Here is a 19,855-nt window from a genome sequence, read left to right on the forward strand (position 1 = left end):
GAAAGAGGTGCCAATCTTCAGCCGCGAGCGCTGTTCTTGACCTTTGTCACGGGTGGCATCATGTGACAGCGGAAGCAAGCAGGGACACTTCGCAGATGACATGTCGCCCTTTGGTGTTGGCTGTCAGGCGAACCGCCGTATTTGTGGCATCGTGGGCCGCCGCTCGCTTTTGGAGACGGAGCTTTGGTTGCTCGGGCCGGATTGAGGGCAAATCTCCAGCGTGGGCGGCGATAAGTCTTATCTGCTGTCGGAGGCTCTGCGGAGAGAAGAAGAAGAATGTCACTCAGGTGAGAGTGCACACAACTCTCAGTGACTAGTCGAGCACACGCGCTCTCTTTCACACACGTCGTTTTTCCTTGCGTCGTGGGGACCAGAGCGTCTTTTTAGCACTCTCTAGTGGACAATGATATATTTGGCACATTCAGTACATGCAGAAAACTTTTCAAATTTTGCCAAGGCAACTTTTTCCTTCTTTTTCTGTCTTTCTTTCTCCACTTTTGTGAGAGCAACTCTATTGTCGGGCACAAAAGGGACACGCTACTAATACAAGGCGCGATTCAACCGCTTTCATGCGGCTCGTCTGGTGTTTGTTGCGAGCGCTCCAAGGTCCCTCAAGTAGATGTGAATGAGCGGATTGTTTGATGTCCATTGAGGCGTTATTCCCCCGGCCAGGTAGCGATGAGAATGGCGCTTTTCTTCCCGCCGTTCTTGATCCACAATATTGGCAAACGCTCCATAATTCCCGTCGCTAACTTCGGCTTGGAAGTCTTTGATGGGTTCAGTGGCTGAATGGCGGGCCGGTGTTGTCGCGCCGTAACAGACTCAATAGACGCCCGTGATTTATTCAAAGGAGAGGCGCGTCGGTGTATTTTGGCCCAAGGACGCTTTATTTTGCCACCACACAAGGCAAACCGCATCAGTTTGTGTGCATACAAAAGAAAATCAATTTGATGCATTGATAGTTCAAGTTTCAATTCATGTATTCGTTTTAACTTCATTATTTAGATTCACATAACATGGAAATTACTTTTGAAAATGTTACTCTTCAGAGTCTCACATTTAACTTTTTTGAGTCACCATAACAAGAATATTTATCCTAACCTTCCCCTCCGTCACCAAACTAATTGATCACGTCTGGAGGTTGTTTTAGGAAGCCCAACTCTATAATACTAAATCTAACTTCTTGACGCTCTAACCCCCATTTAGAATTTCTGCTGGACTGATGCGTTATTTCCCCTTGTTGAATTTTAAGTAATTGTACTAAACAAAACTTTAAACTGGCAACATTGAGCGTAATAGTAATATTCCATCACAAACAAGGCACCCTAATAAGCCAGCAGTCCAGGCTAACCTAGCTTAGTATGGCCAGCAATCAGCAATGCATGATATGCATTCTCTGAATGTTTATCACAATCACAAACTTGAATAATCACAATATTTGACAGTCGCGCTTGTTAGCGATGGGCGTAACTTTGGTCAGCGAGTCGAGGGGTAGGGGAGGATTAGTGAAGTGAGGCTACATTCAATCCTTGCTAACAGTTGTAACAGTAAACTCTCTTTAATTTCACATATGATGGGTGAGCAGGTAATTGCAGACTCACAAGTATTTGTATACAAATATTAAGTCAAGTTTCCACATGCCTCCTTTGAAACAGATCTTTCTCCCGGCGCAATGGTTTTGTTTGTTTGCTTGAGCGTCGACATTTGACGGCTGTCAGTCCTCGTTCAGGATTAAGGGCAGCATCAGGTAGACGTGTCCTTTCTTGCTTTTGTGCCCCCTCCCCCCTTTATATATATATATATATATTTTTTCAGTTATCATCCGTCTGAAATATAATTTTTATCAAACTGACAGTTTGCTGAAAGTCGCGGTACGCCGCATGGGGATATTCATTACTTTTTGTGGACCTGCCGTCAAGTCATCTCCCGTCATATCTCATCTCTCTCAGAAAAGCACTTTTTATTTATTTTGTATTTATTTTTTTTCCTCACAATCCCCCAACCTCCTGCTTTTACTTTGCTATGACCTTCCCGCTTAAATTGCTTGGCTTGTGTTATTCAGCGTTTGAGATTTACCCGGGTGAGAATATTACGGTGGAGGATTTCCCGCCCTCTTAGCTGCCCAATAACTTGTGACAGGAATTCCGCCATGCAGGCGCTTGTTTGTATTCCCCCAGCTTAGGTGCAGATGAGGGCAGGATGTACTGTACAACACGCATTCTGTAACCTCCCATGCGGAAAAGTACACAGAGAAAGTATTTCCCGATATTGACGTGTGCCATATGAGTAATGATGAAAATATGCAGTAATTTGCATAACAGCAATTAAGGTGAGGAATTATCAGCGATGTAATGAACTACATTTTGTGACAGTAATTGGTCACACTGTACATGTGGTTTGCTTGAGTATTTACAGTAGATATAAATAGATATAGTCTACACACCCAAATGGAAAAAATGAAATGGGGTTAACTCATTCACTGCCATCGACGGAAATAGCCATCAAAGGTACCAGTATGTAGGGCTCCAATGTAAACTTTCATTTTTTTCAGAATGATTGTATTGTGAATCATAGAGCATTGTAGTTCAAATCAATGAAATGGTGTGCTCGCGCGCACCGTGTCTGGCACTCTGACAGTCATTCACTCTCTCACTGACATGTTTTCCACTCAAGTGGAGGTGAGGACCCAACAGGCTGGCCCCGCCCGCTAATGGCCATATGAAATTTGCGCGTTAAAAGCCTCTTTTGGGCCTCATTCAAAGCGCTTCACCTCTTGTCTTGTCAAATGCGCAACACATGCACGAGAGGCTTTTTCTCGCGTGCAGCCGGCGTAATAGTCACAATAATCATCGTCAGGGTGGCACTGCTTGTCCATTTGCAGCACGAGGCTTTAATCTTTCTTCATTAGTTGCCAATTTGGGAGAAATGCGCTCATAATGCCTCTCCACCTCTTCCCAATGGAACTCTTTGACTCGCTCTCCGACTCTCGCTGTCGCTTTCATCTGGCGGGCAGGCGGGAGGATAATTGGTTCCGTAAACACACGGGTCACGGCCAGACGGGGGACGGCGGTGCCGTCGCCAGACGACGCCTTCGTACGGAAATCTGCGTATTTGTGTTATTCGCCGGAACGGCGGAAATTGACCCGTTGGTCCACCCTTGCCAAATGTTATTGTGCCGCGTCTTCGGGGTCACGCTATGCCCGCCTGTTAGGCAATTTAGTTTCATGTCTTACATGAAACGTTTTGCTTCAGATGTAATTCTGTTTGTAGCATTTGCCCAAACTTTGAGGGGAAATTGGCCGAGTGGAGGATGGGGAAAAAGAACTCATTGGGCTAACTTGATATTTTTTGTGTGTGTCAGAGTAGTTTATGTATTTGTCGAATTTAGTAATTTCCATCAACTACTTTATTTAGCCATTTTTATATTTTTACTATTTGTAGATATTTCTTTGGAAACTATTGAAGTTTTTTTTTATCCATTCTTATGTTTTTAATTTTCTTGTTTTATAGTAGCAGTATTTGATAGGCACATCTAGCACTAGTAACCCCACAAAAAACACAAAATTTAAACCGTCATACAGATGTGTGACAACAAATAAATACCGTCTGCATTTTAGTCCTTCTGTATGAGTTTGTCATGGTGAGCTAGCAGCCTTTGCGCGGCACAGCACAGCTAAGGAAGCATCTGTTATCACTAATGAAAAGTGATGGCGGCAAGAACGAGGAGGAACTGTTTGGAATTAATCATTCAAACAAAGAAAAGCGAGCGAGTGAGAAAAAAGCCACGAATATGTCTTCCCGGGTCCTAATCTTTTTGCTGCGCGCGCTAGCTTAAGCTTGGCGTTTTGCGCTGACAGGTCCCCCACCTGGACAAGCTTGGACAATGTCTCCGGCATGTCGGGCTTCTTGCGGGCTTAATCGGGCGGACCGAGCAAAGGCACCTGCCCTATCTGCTTCTCCATTTGCCTTGGGAAAATCTGCAAAAAGAGGCTAAAGCTCACTTTCATGCTTGTCTTTCATTCACGGCCCGCACGAGAGCTTATCGAAGACAACCCCCCCTCACGCTAACCAACCAACCACCCACCCACCGCCATCTTCCCTCCTACAAGCGTTTTTTCTTTTTTTTCTCTTTGCGAGGATGCTCGACGTAAGTACAGCCCATCTGGCTAAATAGGAATCTCTCCTCGCTGTCACCGCTGCCACATTATGCCCCTGAGGGAACATTCTCTTCATAATATCATAAGCTGCTTAGCGGTGTGCTTCTATTTAAGGCATACATATTAATAGCTATAAGCAAATCATATTGGAAGTCTTCTCTGGCTCTGTCTCGTTGCCTTTTGCTGCCGTTGTGCTGGCTGGCTGTAAGAAGGTGCTAATAACTGCAAGGCCCCTCACACACTGGACCATCTAATCCCGATAAGCGCTCCTCCACGTGGTGGGGGAGGGGGAGGAGGGTGGTGGATCACAAGACCCCCCCCGAAAAAAAAATCAAAAAAATAAATGAAAGACTGCGACTCCCCTTTTTCGAATTGTTGTAATCCGTCTTGCAAGAATTCCAGTTGAACTGAAGCGTGTGCAGGAAGTCGACAATCGACATCTTTTAATTTGTTCGATTAAATCTAGATTCTTATCTGTATTTTTCTTATTTGTTACAAATTGTATGACTTTCATACAATATTTAATTTTTTAACTTGAATCCTATTTGATAAAATGTTCTACTTTTTTGGTATTTACTTTTATTTTTGTATATTTTTTATTGATAAATGATAAGTAAATGATATGCATAAATGATAAGTCATTGACGCATGCATTATGTATCAATTATCGTTGCATTCATTGAGTAATCAAGTATTCATTTGACAACCTGGCTGTGTTTTATTGTTACTACTTGACACAATACGCCATCATATGTGATTGTGAAACTGCTCATTTTGTTGCCTTTCTCACAATAGCAGTTATTTCACAATCTTCACCAAGTGTTAAAAACTCATCACAATTTCTCCTCAAAACAAAGGTAATATTTCATGATCACTTTTTCTTTTTAAGTATGAAGCTTACATAAGAATTCCCATATTCATGCTGCATAATTCCAGTTATGCTCTCAAAGAATCCCACAGACACGATACAGTACAGCACATTTGCATTTTAAAAACGCAAAGTGCATCTTTTTTGGGGGGGTGCGGTGTCTTTGGCGTGCTGTAGGGGGTGCTACTGCCTCGCAAGGCCTCCTTTTTTAGGCGTGTGTTGCCAAGGTAGCAGCAGCATCAGCAGCAGGCTGAGCCCCGATGAGTGCTTCAATTGTGGGGATATTTCCCCCCTCTAAGCTCCGCGCTTGACAGCAACACAGTGCACTTATTTAAAGCAATTTCAAACATGTCTTGTCTGACAAGTTTTAAATCCCGCTTAACAGCCCGTAACAGCCAGCAGTTTACTGTCACAATTAAAGAAGAGCCGGCGTGCTCAAAAGAGACGAGGCAGGGGGGCTGAAGGGCTGGGGGGGTTAGTTAGCTTGTTTGCAAGATAGCTGTATTCACCGTAAAAGAATTTGTGTGACATGATTAGTTGGTTGGTCAATTGTGCCGTGGATTAGTTAGTTAGTAATATTATACAGAAACGATAGAAATTGTTGGCGACATATACACAATACTTTTATTACACCCAAAATACTTACTCAGTGGGTTTTTAGTGAATAATATTGGGTTGGGTTTAAAAAAACGAAAAATGCTGACCTTAAAGGATTTTTGTCTCCAAACATCGCCACGATTTGATTGCGATGGCTGATGGCTTATTTAGTTTTCTTTTTTTCATGTGGGCCTTCCTTCCTGGCTGTTGCGCTGCCGACCCGCACAGATGACCCCCCCCCTTCCACTCCCCACCCCCGTGCTCGGATTTCTGGTGCATTATCGCAGGCCCAAAGAAGAAAACAACAAACCAGCAAATGTAACAATCTGGGCCCTGTCCTCCTTGGGCGGCGATAAGCGCAGTGCTACGTGTTGTTGCTGTGTGAAAGACACCCTTTATCGGCTCATGCCTCGGCCCTGTGCTTAGTCTAGTCAGCCGGGGAAATATGACGGGAATCTTGATAGGGAAGCGGGCTCCCATCTCACCGTCATCCGTGTTTATGCGCCGCCTTTCTCGGGGGGCCAAACATGTCAACAGTGTCGCGGGAAGCGAGAGGTGTCGTTTCGCGCAAAACAACACATTGCGGCGGGACGAGATGGCTTGCGGCGGAAGAAACGTCAATGTTGGATACTGCTGACTTGCTGTACTGCTGTTAACATGCGGCAGTATTTTGTGACATAGTCAATCAGCACAATTTTACAGATATAAAAATATAAAAAGATATTTAGCAGCTCCAGTTAGCATAAAAAAAATCTAAAACCTCAATCTACAATCACTTCAGCTTGTTTGCAATAAAATATCAAGCCTATATCCCACAAAAACGACATCAACAATGTTATTTGGTCAGAAGTACAGTGGGATGGGCATTGAGCCTTGCTTGCTTAAATGCACAAAACTTTCCTAGCAGCGCAATCTTCCAAACAAAAAGTCAACTTGCGTTACACTCTGTGCGCTTTGTGACTTCCAGGTTCTTTCCCAGTCTGTCAACGAGCCCCGGGGGAGGTCTTATTTTGCCACAATCTGGCATTAGAAGCCGAGCGAACGGCGATGCGGGTATTTGTAGGCAGGATAAAGGAGACGCTATCCCAGCTAAATGAGGGAAGCTTCACGCGGCATAATGAAGGCTAGCTGATGCGTATCTGAAGGAAAAGGGCCGGGTAAATAGTGTTTATCATCCCCCCCCGAGCACGAGGCCCCACATGAGGGCCCGGCGGCTATCGGGAACATCGCTTTTTAGTCTTGTCTTATCTGGAAGCGTTGAGAAAAATGTGACACATTGCATTCCAGTGCACACATCACAATAGATGCACAGCAACGACAAGGGGACACGACACTTAGCAAAAAGACCAGTTTACCGGACGGACTGTGCAGAATCAGATTGGATGGAACATATCATACAAGATCGCACGTCGTGTCAACTCGGACTTAATCACACTGTTGCATACTGATCGTATTTTGTATCGTATGGAATCGTATCCGACCATAGCAAACTATTGCTGCATTGTGCCGATAACAAACCAGACCTTTCTATCAACACATTTTTGGGTGGCTTGTACACATGGTAGCTCGAGTCCAGTGAAAAGGTCTTTAGTGGTGTCTGACTCCCGGTGAAGCTCAGTAAGTGCGCGATTGGCCGATGCAGATGTTTATCGCGACGGCCGGTGAGCGCGTCGCAAGTGTTTTGCAGGCTGCACAATGGAGCGGGCCAAGCTCGGCTGAAATTATATTCTCTTCATGGCTGGCTGGCCTGCAGCTCCCAAACAAGCTGCTTATGGAAGCCTCAGCGCCGATGGGCGATAATAGAAGCTTCACATCCACTTGCCCCCACCCCCACCCACCTTCCTCCCCCGTAACCAATAGCTCAATTGCCCAAGCGACAATCTCGGTCCAAGGCTAGGCCTCCTCGGAACCCCGATTCCCAGCGGCTCAGACGGGGATTGGCTGGAGCTTATTCCATATTTATGCCCGTCACTTCCACGTCGCTTTGCATCCGCTCGAACTCCAGCCGAGGCTGAAGAAAGTCGGCAGTGAACTCCCGTGACGTGATGCAATGATGCATGCAACATGGACACGTAATGTCACATTTTCTTGCACTGACTCATATCGGCATGTCATGTGCTGTGTGTCTTGTGCTCCCTCTTACGTGTTCCAGTCAAGAGGCATGCAGCAGCATTTTGACCCACTTTGAGAAATGTCCAATTTTTGGATGACATGTCAAATGCATAGTATAATTCAAATTTTACCTAAAGCTTCTCTTCGTTTTCCATTTGTTGAGAAACGGAAAAAAAAAAATCCCCCAACTCCCCGGTTCTGCTAGTGCCCTAAATATGTTCATGCTTTTATGGGTTGTTTTCTTCCTTGGAATGTTTCGGCTATGGATGACAAAAGGAAAAATATGAGAATAATTCTTGCCATCCAGCCAAGAGAGCAAGTTCGGTATGTTACGCCGCTGCTGACGAAGCTTTTTGATGAAGGCCGCAGACAAAACAAGAGCGTAGTGAGCGCTTTCAGGATGTTTTAAATATCACTCGCAGCTGTCCCTGGCTTAAAACGCGCTGTGCCGTCTGACGCGTGGGCGGCCACAAAAGAAGCGGATGACTCTAGCCACAATACAGATGCCATCGGGGCCTCTTCATCTCCCCTCGTCATCTTTGCAGGTGAAGAATGTGCCAAGAAGGGTGCAGAGTCCAACGCTGCGCCTGCAGAGGGTGAATGCCAGTTAGCCTTGAGCGTGCCACCGCCAGGCACAGCTTGGAATTTTGCGATGTAATGCTGTTTGGCCAGGGACGTGGCTTTACTGCAGCTGGAGGGAGGCATCTACTCGGGCTAACCTGAGTGTTTTTTTTTCATTTTTTTGGAATGACCCTTAAGATTACCTTGATTACCTTCATGCTACTAACCCTTTACGTAATTTGTAACCCTTCCCCTAGCTAACTGTAACCCTGACCCCTATTTTTTTTACTCAACCTTATTCCTAATCTTGAATTTACTCACTACCCACTGACAAATCCAAAAAGCAGCGTCACATTGTGAAGACCGTGCGGGGCGGAAGAATGTTGCCCTGCTGGGGGAAAGGAAAAAGGCAACGGGCGATTAATTAACCTCTCCTACCTTAAACGCGTTCCGCCTTTAATGCGCCGGCGACCTTGCTGTCGGGAAGAAGCAAAACGACCGTGATTTAATTAAAGGGGCACCAGACACGCGGGCGCACGACCGCTGATATCATACGTGGCAGAGAATCAGATGGAAAAAGTCGAGGCTTGGAGTTGGGGTTTGGGTTTTGAATGCAACTCAAGATGAAATTTGGTTGGCATGTCTAGCATGGGGACCCACAAAAAGTCTTAGGAAGGAATGCTGCCGTTTTGGTTGCAAGTGGCCATTTTGACAATCATAAAAGCATTTTTAAAATTTGCTGCAGTTTTTTTTTCTGTCAAAATTTGAAATTGAGCGGGCTTCCCTGGCGGCGGGCGCGCGCCGCGCAGGCTGCGAGCGTCTTGAAAGGCGGCGCTATCGTTTTCCGAGCGGAGGATCATAATATTCAAATCCGTCTTTAACCTTTCAAGGCGTAAGGATTATGCGTCAAAGTCTCCATTCCGAGCGCTCGGGCGGCCCCCCTGACTCGTCTGCCGTAATAACGATTATTATCGTCATTGTGCTCTGAGAGGATTAGCGCGTCCTGCTATGAAAACCGCCAGAGCGCCCCGATTAGGACGCACCGGCGACCTTTCACTGCGGTGCAGGTGATCGTCCGGCTTCTCCCTCAAGATGGACACACGGAAGACTGAGAACAGAGTCACATTGACAACTTTAATCATTTCCACTTGAAACCCTAAACCAGACTAATTTGAAACCTCAACTCTGACTTGTATTTCTTAACAAAGTTCTAACCCTGGCTTGAAACCCTACTTTGAAACTTTAACCCTGTCTTGTAAGGCCAACCCTACCTTTAAGCCTTACCTTGAACTGTCTTGAAACCCGAACCCTGTCTATAAACCTCATCTCGAACCCTAACCCCGTCTTGTGTAACGCTTTTGGCTTTTGTAAAGTGCGGAGCTGCGTCTTGGATCTCATTAGACTTGAATAGCGTTTGCGTAGAACCGAGACAAAGCTGCGCACACCTCGGCCACAAAAGCGTAGAAGAGCAAATGAACTCCTCATTGCCGAGTTATTCATAGCCGTTATTCTCTTTCCGCCATGATGTGCGATTTCTTTCTCCCCACAACGCCAAGCAAACGTGGCACTTTGATGGCAGCTTTTGTCCGCCTCCATTATCGGCCGGCGCCGAGGAAGAGGAAGTCAGATTAAAGCGCTCTTCCTCGCCTAATCAGCCCAGCAGATTTTAATTGTAAGAGAGAAGAAGCGAGCGGCTGCCTCAGCTTCTTGTTTTTGCGCCTGACAAAAATCTGACAGTGGCTTTGCATGGCAAACCTGTTTAATGAATGACTAATCCCGCCAGAGCGCATTATGGCGAGCTGTCACATACGCATTGTGGCAATATTAACTTGAATTTACATTATCATCCGCTGGTAATGCCGCAATATTTAGATTCCCATTAATGCGTGGCCCCGCAAAAGAAGAAGAAGAAGAAGAAGCACAACAGCAGGCGAGCGCGCTGAACTCAATCTGTTTCACGCCGCTGCTGATTGGCTCTCGTTCACAGCGGCTTTTTCCTTTTTATTATTATTATCATTATGACAGCTCGCAGGCTTTGGCGCCATCAAGCCGGCGAACAAAAGGCCCGCCCGCATTACTCCACAAGCTCTCAAGACAAACTCTTATTACCAAGCCGGGACGGCGCTGTAAATCAGACGGGACAAAAGAGAAAGCGGTACAATCGCAACGCCCCGACGCCGTCGTCGCTTTACAATGCCGAGCTGAGGGACAATGAGGAAAGGACTACCTTATTTATCGCTTATTTAGCCTCCTTAGCCTTTGTTTGTGTTTGTTTTTCGTGACACATAGCTTAGCGCTGTTAGCTTCCGGCACCAAACATGACTCAATTCCTCTGAACAGGAACAATTGTTGGCAAAGAACGTGTTTATCTTCCTGCTAGCCTTTTGTTTTTGTTTCTTGTGACACATAGCTTAGCATTGTTAGCATCCATCACTAAACATGACTCATTTTCTCCCAATAGGAACACACATTGGCAAATAATTCACCTTTCACCCACCAGGTAGCCTTTTGTTTTTATTTTTTGACACGCCATCTACATTTTGACATTTACTAGCATAACATTGTTGGCTTTCAGTACCAAACATAACTCAGACTCAGTTTCTTTAAAGAAAAGCAGCTTTGACATCGACCTACAATGCCTGAAGGCTTGGAAAAGATCAATAGAAAGTTGTGACAGGTAGCGATGTGACAGGCAAGGCGAAGACTGATTTGAGAATTGATCTTCTGTCAGACTGGATTCAAAATCAGTGGGATTGTTTCTTCATTGCATCGCAATATGAAATTTGTCAGGCACATGCCATGAGTCGACCTACTAGAAAGTCTCAGGAAGCCATTGCTGAAATGACGCAGAAAGTCGGCCATTTTGGTTGGCATTTGCCCTTTTAGGCCCATTTTGGTCCTTTCCACGAGCCTGTCCTATTGCTACCAAACGTGAACCTGCACGAACGCCAATAAAATATGAGGCAAAATACCCAAAGCAGCAAGTTTGTGTTATTCCTGAGCCAGCAAGTCGGAAAATGCAAAGCGCAACACGGGGGGAAAACGGGAATGAATGCTTTCTTAGCCCCGGAAATCCTTTCACCCTCTCGCATTGAGCAGATCAGATTAAGAGAGCACTTTAAGAAGATTCCGACACGCATTGGGGGGAAAAAACGAGCGAGCCGTGGGAGGGGAAAGTCGAGGGTGTCGGCGAGCACTTTGTAATTCTCGAGGCTTCGGGCCATTCATCAGCCCATTGGAGTTTTTCCCCATGCAGCGTCCTGACAATTCCTTTTTTTTTTTTTGCCCAGTCAACAATTTCATACAACGTGATGGAAACGGGGAAAAATTTGGAACGTCGTCTGAAATTCCACATGCCGTAAAACAGGAAGTTATGTTGAGACGAAAGAATGCGTCTGTCTTTTTAGAGCAATTTTAGCAGTGCCGTTTACGAAACATCACTGGGCTTTGTTCGTTACAGCAGTAACTCTAGAACACCACACTGTGGCAGTGTCGCACCGCTAACAACAATGACGAGTCGGGCAGGTGTCGTCACCTGGTGGAAGTAGCTTTACGTGATTTTGTGCTCTTCTTTAGTTCAATCACAATTCCAAAAAGTGCTTTAAAGATATTTTGTTAGTAAAACTTATTTTATGGATTGTTATTGTGGATACAGATGAATGTTTTTTCTTTAATGCGCGTCATAATAAAGCGTCAAGGGCGTACCTCAGGGCAGTGTCGCGGGTCTTTTCTAATTCTCTTTCAATCGTTTGTCAGAGGAGCGGGAAGCGTCGACCTCGTAAAAACGACAACAAAAGGGCAAAGTTTGTTTAATGGTGAGTGTCGTAAACACTCCATAGATCCTCCCTCTTGTCACGTCCCGGGGGAAAAAAAGGCGATTGGTCTCCGGAGAGTTGTCGCCGTCGTAAAGACAAGGCCACGTCCGGGCCATGATTGCTCTCATTCAGGGCGACACTTTGGGCCTTTTGCCGACCTTTAATCTGCTGCGGCAACGCACACCCTGCACGTGGCCTTGTCACCCCGCTGAGAATTTTTCCCCACCTCCTCCCGGCGTTCAGCCGACGACATCGGACTGCTTTTGCTGCGGGAGTATTTTGTGATGAAAAGAAAAAAAAAACAAAACAATCCTTGTTGACTTGCTCTATGTCGATGGCACAAGTTAAGATCGTTGATCTTGCACTGTAGTAGACCGATGTCACCGATGCATCACGGCAAGGTTGGCCTTTTTTATCTGAATTGATACCACGTATTTATTTTATTTGAAAGACAATACAGCGGACATTTTAGCACATAACATTTGAATATCCTGTTTGTTTGTTTGTTTGTTTGTTTGTTTGTTTGTTTGTTTGAAAAAACCCTGTTATTATTAAATACCATTATTTGAAAATAATCAGTTGCGTGGTAGATATTTGTTTCCCATATTTGCTGAAAGTTGCAAACTTTGACCTAGTATGAAACTTTTTTCTTTGTAGACATTTAAAGAAAATATTTAACCTAGGAAGTTGCTTCGTGATTTATTTTTTCCCGACAAGATATATGAATTAATACAAATAAAAAATATGATACTAATTGCAATTTTTTTGCAAAATTCCCATTCATAGGGCTAAAATTTTCGATTTGATTATTTTTTTCCAAGTCTCTCAAATCAATTTCACAGATATACTACAGTTAAATTAAATAGAACAAGAACAAAGTTTAGAGAGCATTTTAAGCAACACCTTTTTTTCTCTTTGATTTATCCACAGTTTTTGGCTAAAATGGGTTTTAAAACATCATTATTATCATGATTTTTTTTAATTCACCACTTGTAATTCATTTATATCAGTAATGCCTCCTGAAACCTACTTGATTTTGATCATGTATTTTTATAAATACTTACCTCCACATGTACTTGCGAAGCAAATTACATGAAGTGCAAATAATTTGTTAAACAGCGCTCATTCAATTGACATTTGCGTAACGCGCCAACAAAGTTGGGCGAGCGTTTGTTTGCATTTGACTGACACTTATTGTTATTCATGGTAGAGCGCCGTTTAGTTATTCATCAGCGGGGTCATATGCTGAGTGCTGTCAGCGCTCAAATAGCTTTAATATGGACTGCCCCTGTGGGACCCGTGCGGTCATTAACTCCACTGCCATTTTCTGCTGCACAACACACCAATGCACCACCAGCGAACGCCCCACCCCCCTTCTGCGCCCCTTCATTGATTCCAAAAACGGCTAGGCAAAACGACTCCCAAGGCGATGCTGGGAATCCAAAGACTGAACCTGAGGACATCACCAATTTGTGGCTCGTTAGGAGGAAGGGGCGGCAGCCTGTGTTTCGGGGGTGAAGGGCACCCACGGAGAGACGGGCGGATGAAGACAAGGAGGAGCGCAGATGTGACATGTTCAAACGTCGCCATCGATTTGGCATTCTCCCACTTGGCGCATCAGTCGCTAAATGTGGCTATCATTGCATTTGCTCGTCAATATGTTGACCCACCGCATCGATCGCAAGGAATCTCTATGAAGGGATATTAACAACAAAATTAAGTACAGAAAGATACTGGAGATTAAAGTCTGGCTGGGGGTCTGGTCATATCTCGACAATAAAGTTGTACCTGTTTGAAAAAATTCATCAGGTGCTAAACTAGGGCGTTGTTTTTTCAAGAAAAGTCGTAATAAAAAAAAGCAACTTTGGTTCTTAGTGCTTAGTCTTTTGTTGTTAACACTTGTCCTAAAATTTCTGCTTTCAACTCTTGACTTGGGGTTGACTCCTGTCATTTGTACTCAGCTCTTGACTTCACGCTAGTGTACGAATTTTATTCTTGTCTCAGATTAAACCTTGTACATCACTGGACCTCCGAGACCTGGACAGAACCTTTCCCAAACGAGACCCTGCTGGGAGACATTCAGGCGGGCCGGGAACTTACCGGCTGTGTCAAGGAAATGGGCGGGGCAGGAAACCGAGAGGTGATTCCTAACCAGGCAATGCCCCCTCAAAGAAAAAAAAAACTTTTGGTAAACAAACCAGGTAGCGTCTGTTGATGTTGGAGACGAATATGAACGTTGGCCTCAGCTGTTGTCTATTAATTAGATGTCCTTGAGAGATAGGTCGCCTCGGCGAGCAACAATAGATCTTTTCATCATGCTTCTCCGGCTCGTCTATTCAGGAGCCCCCCACCCTCCTCTTTCCTCCCCGGGAGACTGTTCAAGGCAACCGACTGCTGGCTCTTCTTCTTTTTTGTTATCGTTTAGAGTCAATGTTATCTCTCTGTGGATATTTCAATTACATGCCTTCTTTAGCACAATGCGCTCCATTCAATCGGCGCTTGGGATCACTAATGGCCATGTGGTGCGTCCCCCCCCGGACTGCACGTGCTCTTTATAGTAGTATGGACTGTCTGGGCACATGCTTGAAAAAGTATTATAAACATATTAAAGGACGTAACTGTTGAATTAAATGCGGGCCCTTTATGGAGACATCAAAAAGTGTCATGAAATAAAATTAAGTATATGAATACAGTTCTGAGAAAGGAAAAGAGATAATACAGTTATGCAGGTTTGATTTTACTTGGAAGTATTACCAGTATTAACCATGGGATTGTAATTGAATTAAACATTATAGTCTATGAGTAATGTGGTCAATGCAAACAACGCATTAGGAATTTATGCAATAATTGCAGTAATAAACACAAAGGCAATCAAGGTTAGCATCAGCTCATGAGCTTTTTGAGGTTTCTATTTTCATTACATGGCACAGGTGTACCTAATGAAATGGCCAACAATATAAAATGTACTATTCTTTGACATATTTTTTACTAGTCTAGGCAAAAATAAACCAATATATGCTTAAAACAAACGTATTGCAAATAAAAGAATTGTGCACATGCTGTGACGTCTTCTTCATCCAGCACATGCATGCACTTTACATGTCAGGCACGTGTCAAGCATGTTTACACGCGTGTGGGAACTACTTGTCATGACTGCAGCCAGCGCCCCCCCTCCCCCGTATTTAGCATGTTAGCATGTTAGCAGACACTAAGCATACATTCAAAGTGCTCCCCCAGGACGAGGAGGAGGGAAAGAGGCTTTATCGGGGCTCTCACTTTCATTCTTGTGTTCTTTGTTAACACAAAGGGGGGTCACCTCCTCATCAAAGAACAACAAAGACCCCCACCACCACCTCCACTCCTCCCAACTGTCGCTCTAATGCTCTCGTGCCATCTTTTTTTTACCTGTTGCGGCTTTAGGTTTGGAAAATATGGAATTCAATGTTTTTTACAAATTGTCTGACTAATTCTCATTCCCTAAAAACTCAAATACTGTTTATCAATATCAATTTATTTAAACAATAAATTAAACAAAATATTTGGAGAAAAAAAAAGTGACTAAATTCCACAATGTTTGAAAACCCTGAAATTTAATCAGATTTTTGTAAACATTTATTTTACAAATTTGAAAAATAAAATTATTTGAACAAATCAAAATATTTATAAAAGATACTCACCACAAATAACCCACCCCAAAATGAATTTAAAAACTAAAACTGATTGAAATATGCACTTCCTGTAAACCTGAGGGTTATTTTTTTCATCACAAAAATAAATAAAAACAAAAAACAAAACAAAGCTTTCTATAAAACTTTTCATGTAAAACTCATTCAAATCCATCCCCACTTGAAACCAGCAACACCAAAGAATTGTTTTGCCGCCGGCCCCCTAGGAAACAACGAAGAAGGAGCGGCGGTGGCTAATAAAAGCACGGAAGCCCTCCCGGCTGCCTCCCAACATGCCTGTTGAGAAAAAGGCAGCAAGTTGAAGAAGCAGTATGTAATCAGGCAAAACGCACACGTGCTAAGACAGCTCGGCCTGCTGCTGATAAATTCCTATCGCTCATTTGCATACGGTGGAAGCTCCCCTTTAATCACCGCCTCTAATCCCTGACGGTATTAATGATTTTTTTCTTCGCCTGCCTCCTCCTCCTCCTCCTCCTCTTCTTCTTCTTCTTCCTCGTCGGTATCATGTTTGCTAATTCCAAAGTGATCAGCTTTCTTGTGTGCGTGCCGCTTTCTTCCCCCCCTCTTTTTTGTGCGGCGGCATAATGGCCGAGTGGAGAACTTGTGTTATCCTACTCGGGCACATAATTAGGACGACAAAAGGACGACAAATGGCACTGAATGAGACTCACAAAAAAAGAGATGCCTTCTTCTTCTTTGCTTTTTTTTCTTGGAGACTTTTAGATGCCTTTAGATTTTGATTTGGAGCTCTCAAATTTCAAATGTAAGTATTCTCCCTGACTAAAAGCGCAATTGGATAAAATCATGAATATTGATCTCAGGAAGAGCCCCCGTCCCCCCCCCCCCAAAAGAAAATTTTGGCTCCCATGCCATTGGATGCCAAATCTTCACTCAAGTGATATTGACCAAGTCAGTCAGTAAGCGGCCAGTGACAAAAAAAATCACTTCTAATTTGATCCGAAAACCAAAAGCCCCCACCACACACATACACACCCGTTCACAAGACATCAAATAAATAGCCGCATTTGTGTCGTTATAGCATGCGTGTAAGTGTTGGATTAAAAATGAAAGGAGTGGTGAGGGTGGGGGTTTGGGGGGGGGCGCCGAGCAGAATGTCAAGGAGGCGCGACGGTGACAGCTGATTTATACAATTCATTTGGGCCATTACTTTTCATTAAAGATCAAATGCAATGGGTACTTACTTACTAAGAGGCCTTTGGGGAGCTGAATGGCGACGGCGAAGAAAGAAGATTAAACTTTACATTCAGCCCCAAATTTAATTCAGAAGTAATCAATCGCATAATGGGGCCGAGCGACTGTAGGCCCCGGCTTGATTGAAATGAAATTACCATATTTTTAATCTTAATTTTCCACACTGTTTATCTGACAGTGTCAATATAAAACACAAACAGATAATGAAACGGCATTATATTGACACTACAATCATCTCTCCAGCAGCCCTGTGTGATTAAACCGCTGGAATGTTTGATTACATTTTGTTGGCTGACATTACAAATGACACGGATGCTTCGCCCAGACTCGCTGCCGGCCGCGAAATGAGCCCATCCATCACGCCGGGGTTGGCAGCCGTTCCCTCGATCCGGCCCTATGCCGCCCCCCCCCCCTTTCTTAGCCACATCGTCATGCCGTTTAGCTACCCCCCCCTTCCCCTCCTCACCCCCAGCGAGAGGGCGGAGGGAGGGTGTCGCTCTTTCTCCCGGTGATTCACGACGCCTTGCCGCCGCTAATGATACAAAAGCAAAAAAAAAAAAAAGGAAGGAGAAAAATGGGCCCAGGGCACGTATCGCCCGCGCAGGCCCGTTCTCGGGGCGTTCCGGAAAAGCCATCATAAAGCTGGCCCACAATAGCCCCGCCCCCACACACACAGGGTGACGGCCATCAGCCTCGTCCAGCATCAGATGCCAGGATGACTTTTTAAGAGGCTCATCAATTACCTGCGCATTCAAACAAGTTGAGCCAAAACCGTAACAAGCAACTTTACTCATTTTGTGGATTATTTCCAGTCATTGTGTTTGTTGTTTTTTGACTGGCTCAAAATGGCCATTATCATTCATAGCTGGCAGGAAATCATCATATTGCAAGAGGGTGGTGCCTTGAGATACGAGTCATCCGATTTGCTTTAACATACAAACAGTGGTTCGGCTGTTAATTCGACTTGTGAGCAACATAGGTAGACAACAGAACAATCCTTAGAGGCAGAAAACATAAAACAACTATGACAGAAGTTGACCAAGTTGCTCACAGTGGTTGTGAAACTCTTCTTTTGTCAATATGACTGACTGCATGATACTTCTGTAGTATAACCAATAAATATTTGGCAACCATTTTGCCCCAACTATACTCGTACAAAGTCTGAAGAACATAGTTTTCCATCTTCCTGAAATAGTTTAAAAAATACACCAACCCAAAGGACACAAACAGGCACGTTTCAAACAATCCCAACAAACAGCAGCTGCAGACAGGAAGGATGCTCGCAATTGTAGCATCACAAACTTATCAGCAGCCGTGAAGGTCACGCCGATAACACCCTGGGATTTCCACCTCAGAATTGCATTGTGCCGCGACCTTGAGGCCCCCGAAGTTGATCAAAGCTGCCAGTTCACACAGACGCCGAGGAATCGCCCAGGATCAGCGGAGCGGCCTGGAATCATCAGCTGGCAAGCCCCTGGAAACCACAGCAGAGACACTTTCACGCAGAGATCCTGCAAAAGTGGCACAGCAGAGCTGCCGCTTTGTCAAACACGGCCAAGCAGGATGTCATCCAAATGGACAAAATTCCAATTTGCACATTTTCAGATGACAGAGAAGGACCAAAGCTATATCCTTGGAAAGCACAACCTTAAAAAAATGAAGGTTGGAGGTTAAATTCAACTGGTGTTTGGTTCAAACATAATTTCCGACATTGATAATCCATGTGCCGACAAAACAGAGTTGGACGATTCCCCACGTCCGAAGCAACGTTCTTCTCCAGTACTGTAGGTGGCGGTGAAGTGTCGTACGAAGCAAGCAATCAACATACAGCAGCGCCCTCTGATGGATCAAGTGGGTCACTGCCCCACTTAGCCACAAAGTGGACCGGAACTGCTAAATATGAAACCCAAGTGTTTGTTTTTATTTTGTTTGTTTGTTTGTTTGTTCTGAAGAAAAGTCCTCAAAACTAACTAACAAACTGCAATCAGAGGAGTACATCTGGCCTTGGCAGAGCGAACAAAGCGCTACACGCAGAATGTGAGTGTATGTCACAGCCAAACAGTTTTGTAATTTCATAAATGAAGTTGGGGCACATTCAGAATTGCTTGGCTCCACTTGGGAGAAATATGGCTTGGCGAGGGCACGCCGGGTCGAGGATAAACAAAAAATGAATGCGGGGATCGACCACCGCACTGGCGGCGATGTTTGTTACCCCCCCCCCCCTCCCCTCAGAGAGAGAGGGCAGCTTGCCAAGTAGAACCTGAACTGCAGCGGCACTGCCCGGCTGCCAGCGTGCTGTGATTTATCAAGGGGTTGGGGGGGGGCACCGACGACAGCCACCGACCGCCTCGAGCAACCCGGTACCCCTCGTTGGCCCCCACCCCCCAAGTGCCCTCGCTTTTATGAAGTGCCTCCCTGACGCCTCTGATAGCGCAATCAGGGCCGCCGCAGAGCCCAGGCAATTTCTCCTCGGCGCTGTGATAACCTCGCTCGGCGCGGCGGCGGCCAACAGCAACAACAGCTCAATTGGAAGAGTCGCGGCATTCTGAAGAGGCGGGAGACCACTCGTCTCGATTGAAAGGGCTCTTTGTCGGCCAACAGGTGGCGTCGCCCCAAAGCCGTCGTCTTCTCTTCACTGACTTTTTTTTGTTGCGGGAGAAAACACACAGCAAGTTCAGTCGCTTCCCTGATTGGTGCAATCGTAGTCAAGGTGAAACAATTAATTGATTTAACGGCAACTAATTATCAAATTCTTGGGGTCAGCAAACATGAGGACTGAAGTTTTAAGGACGGTTCCAGGAAAATCGTACCAGTAGTCCCGGTTCCAGTCAATTCTCAAGACTCGCT

The 19,855-nt window shown here is 44.9% G+C and overlaps 1 long non-coding RNA gene across 2 annotated transcripts in view; it reads left to right on the top strand.

Moving 5' to 3' along the window:
- Positions 1-19,855, top strand: part of LOC148388251 (uncharacterized) — a 36,886-nt gene that overhangs the window by 2,071 nt on the left and 14,960 nt on the right. Inside the window, exon 2 of one of the 2 annotated variants that reach the window (XR_015862169.1) lies at positions 14,115-15,171. The exons of the other annotated variant lie outside the window; for it this stretch is intronic. This is a non-coding gene — a long non-coding RNA (uncharacterized LOC148388251). Of the gene's footprint in view, positions 1-14,114; positions 15,172-19,855 lie in introns of those variants that run through there. 2 annotated transcript variants of the gene reach the window in all.

This window comes from Syngnathus floridae, chromosome 13, assembly GCF_059516105.1.
Source record: "Syngnathus floridae isolate MCC-2025c chromosome 13, RoL_Sflo_1.0, whole genome shotgun sequence".
Taxonomy (NCBI): Eukaryota; Metazoa; Chordata; class Actinopteri; order Syngnathiformes; family Syngnathidae; genus Syngnathus; species Syngnathus floridae.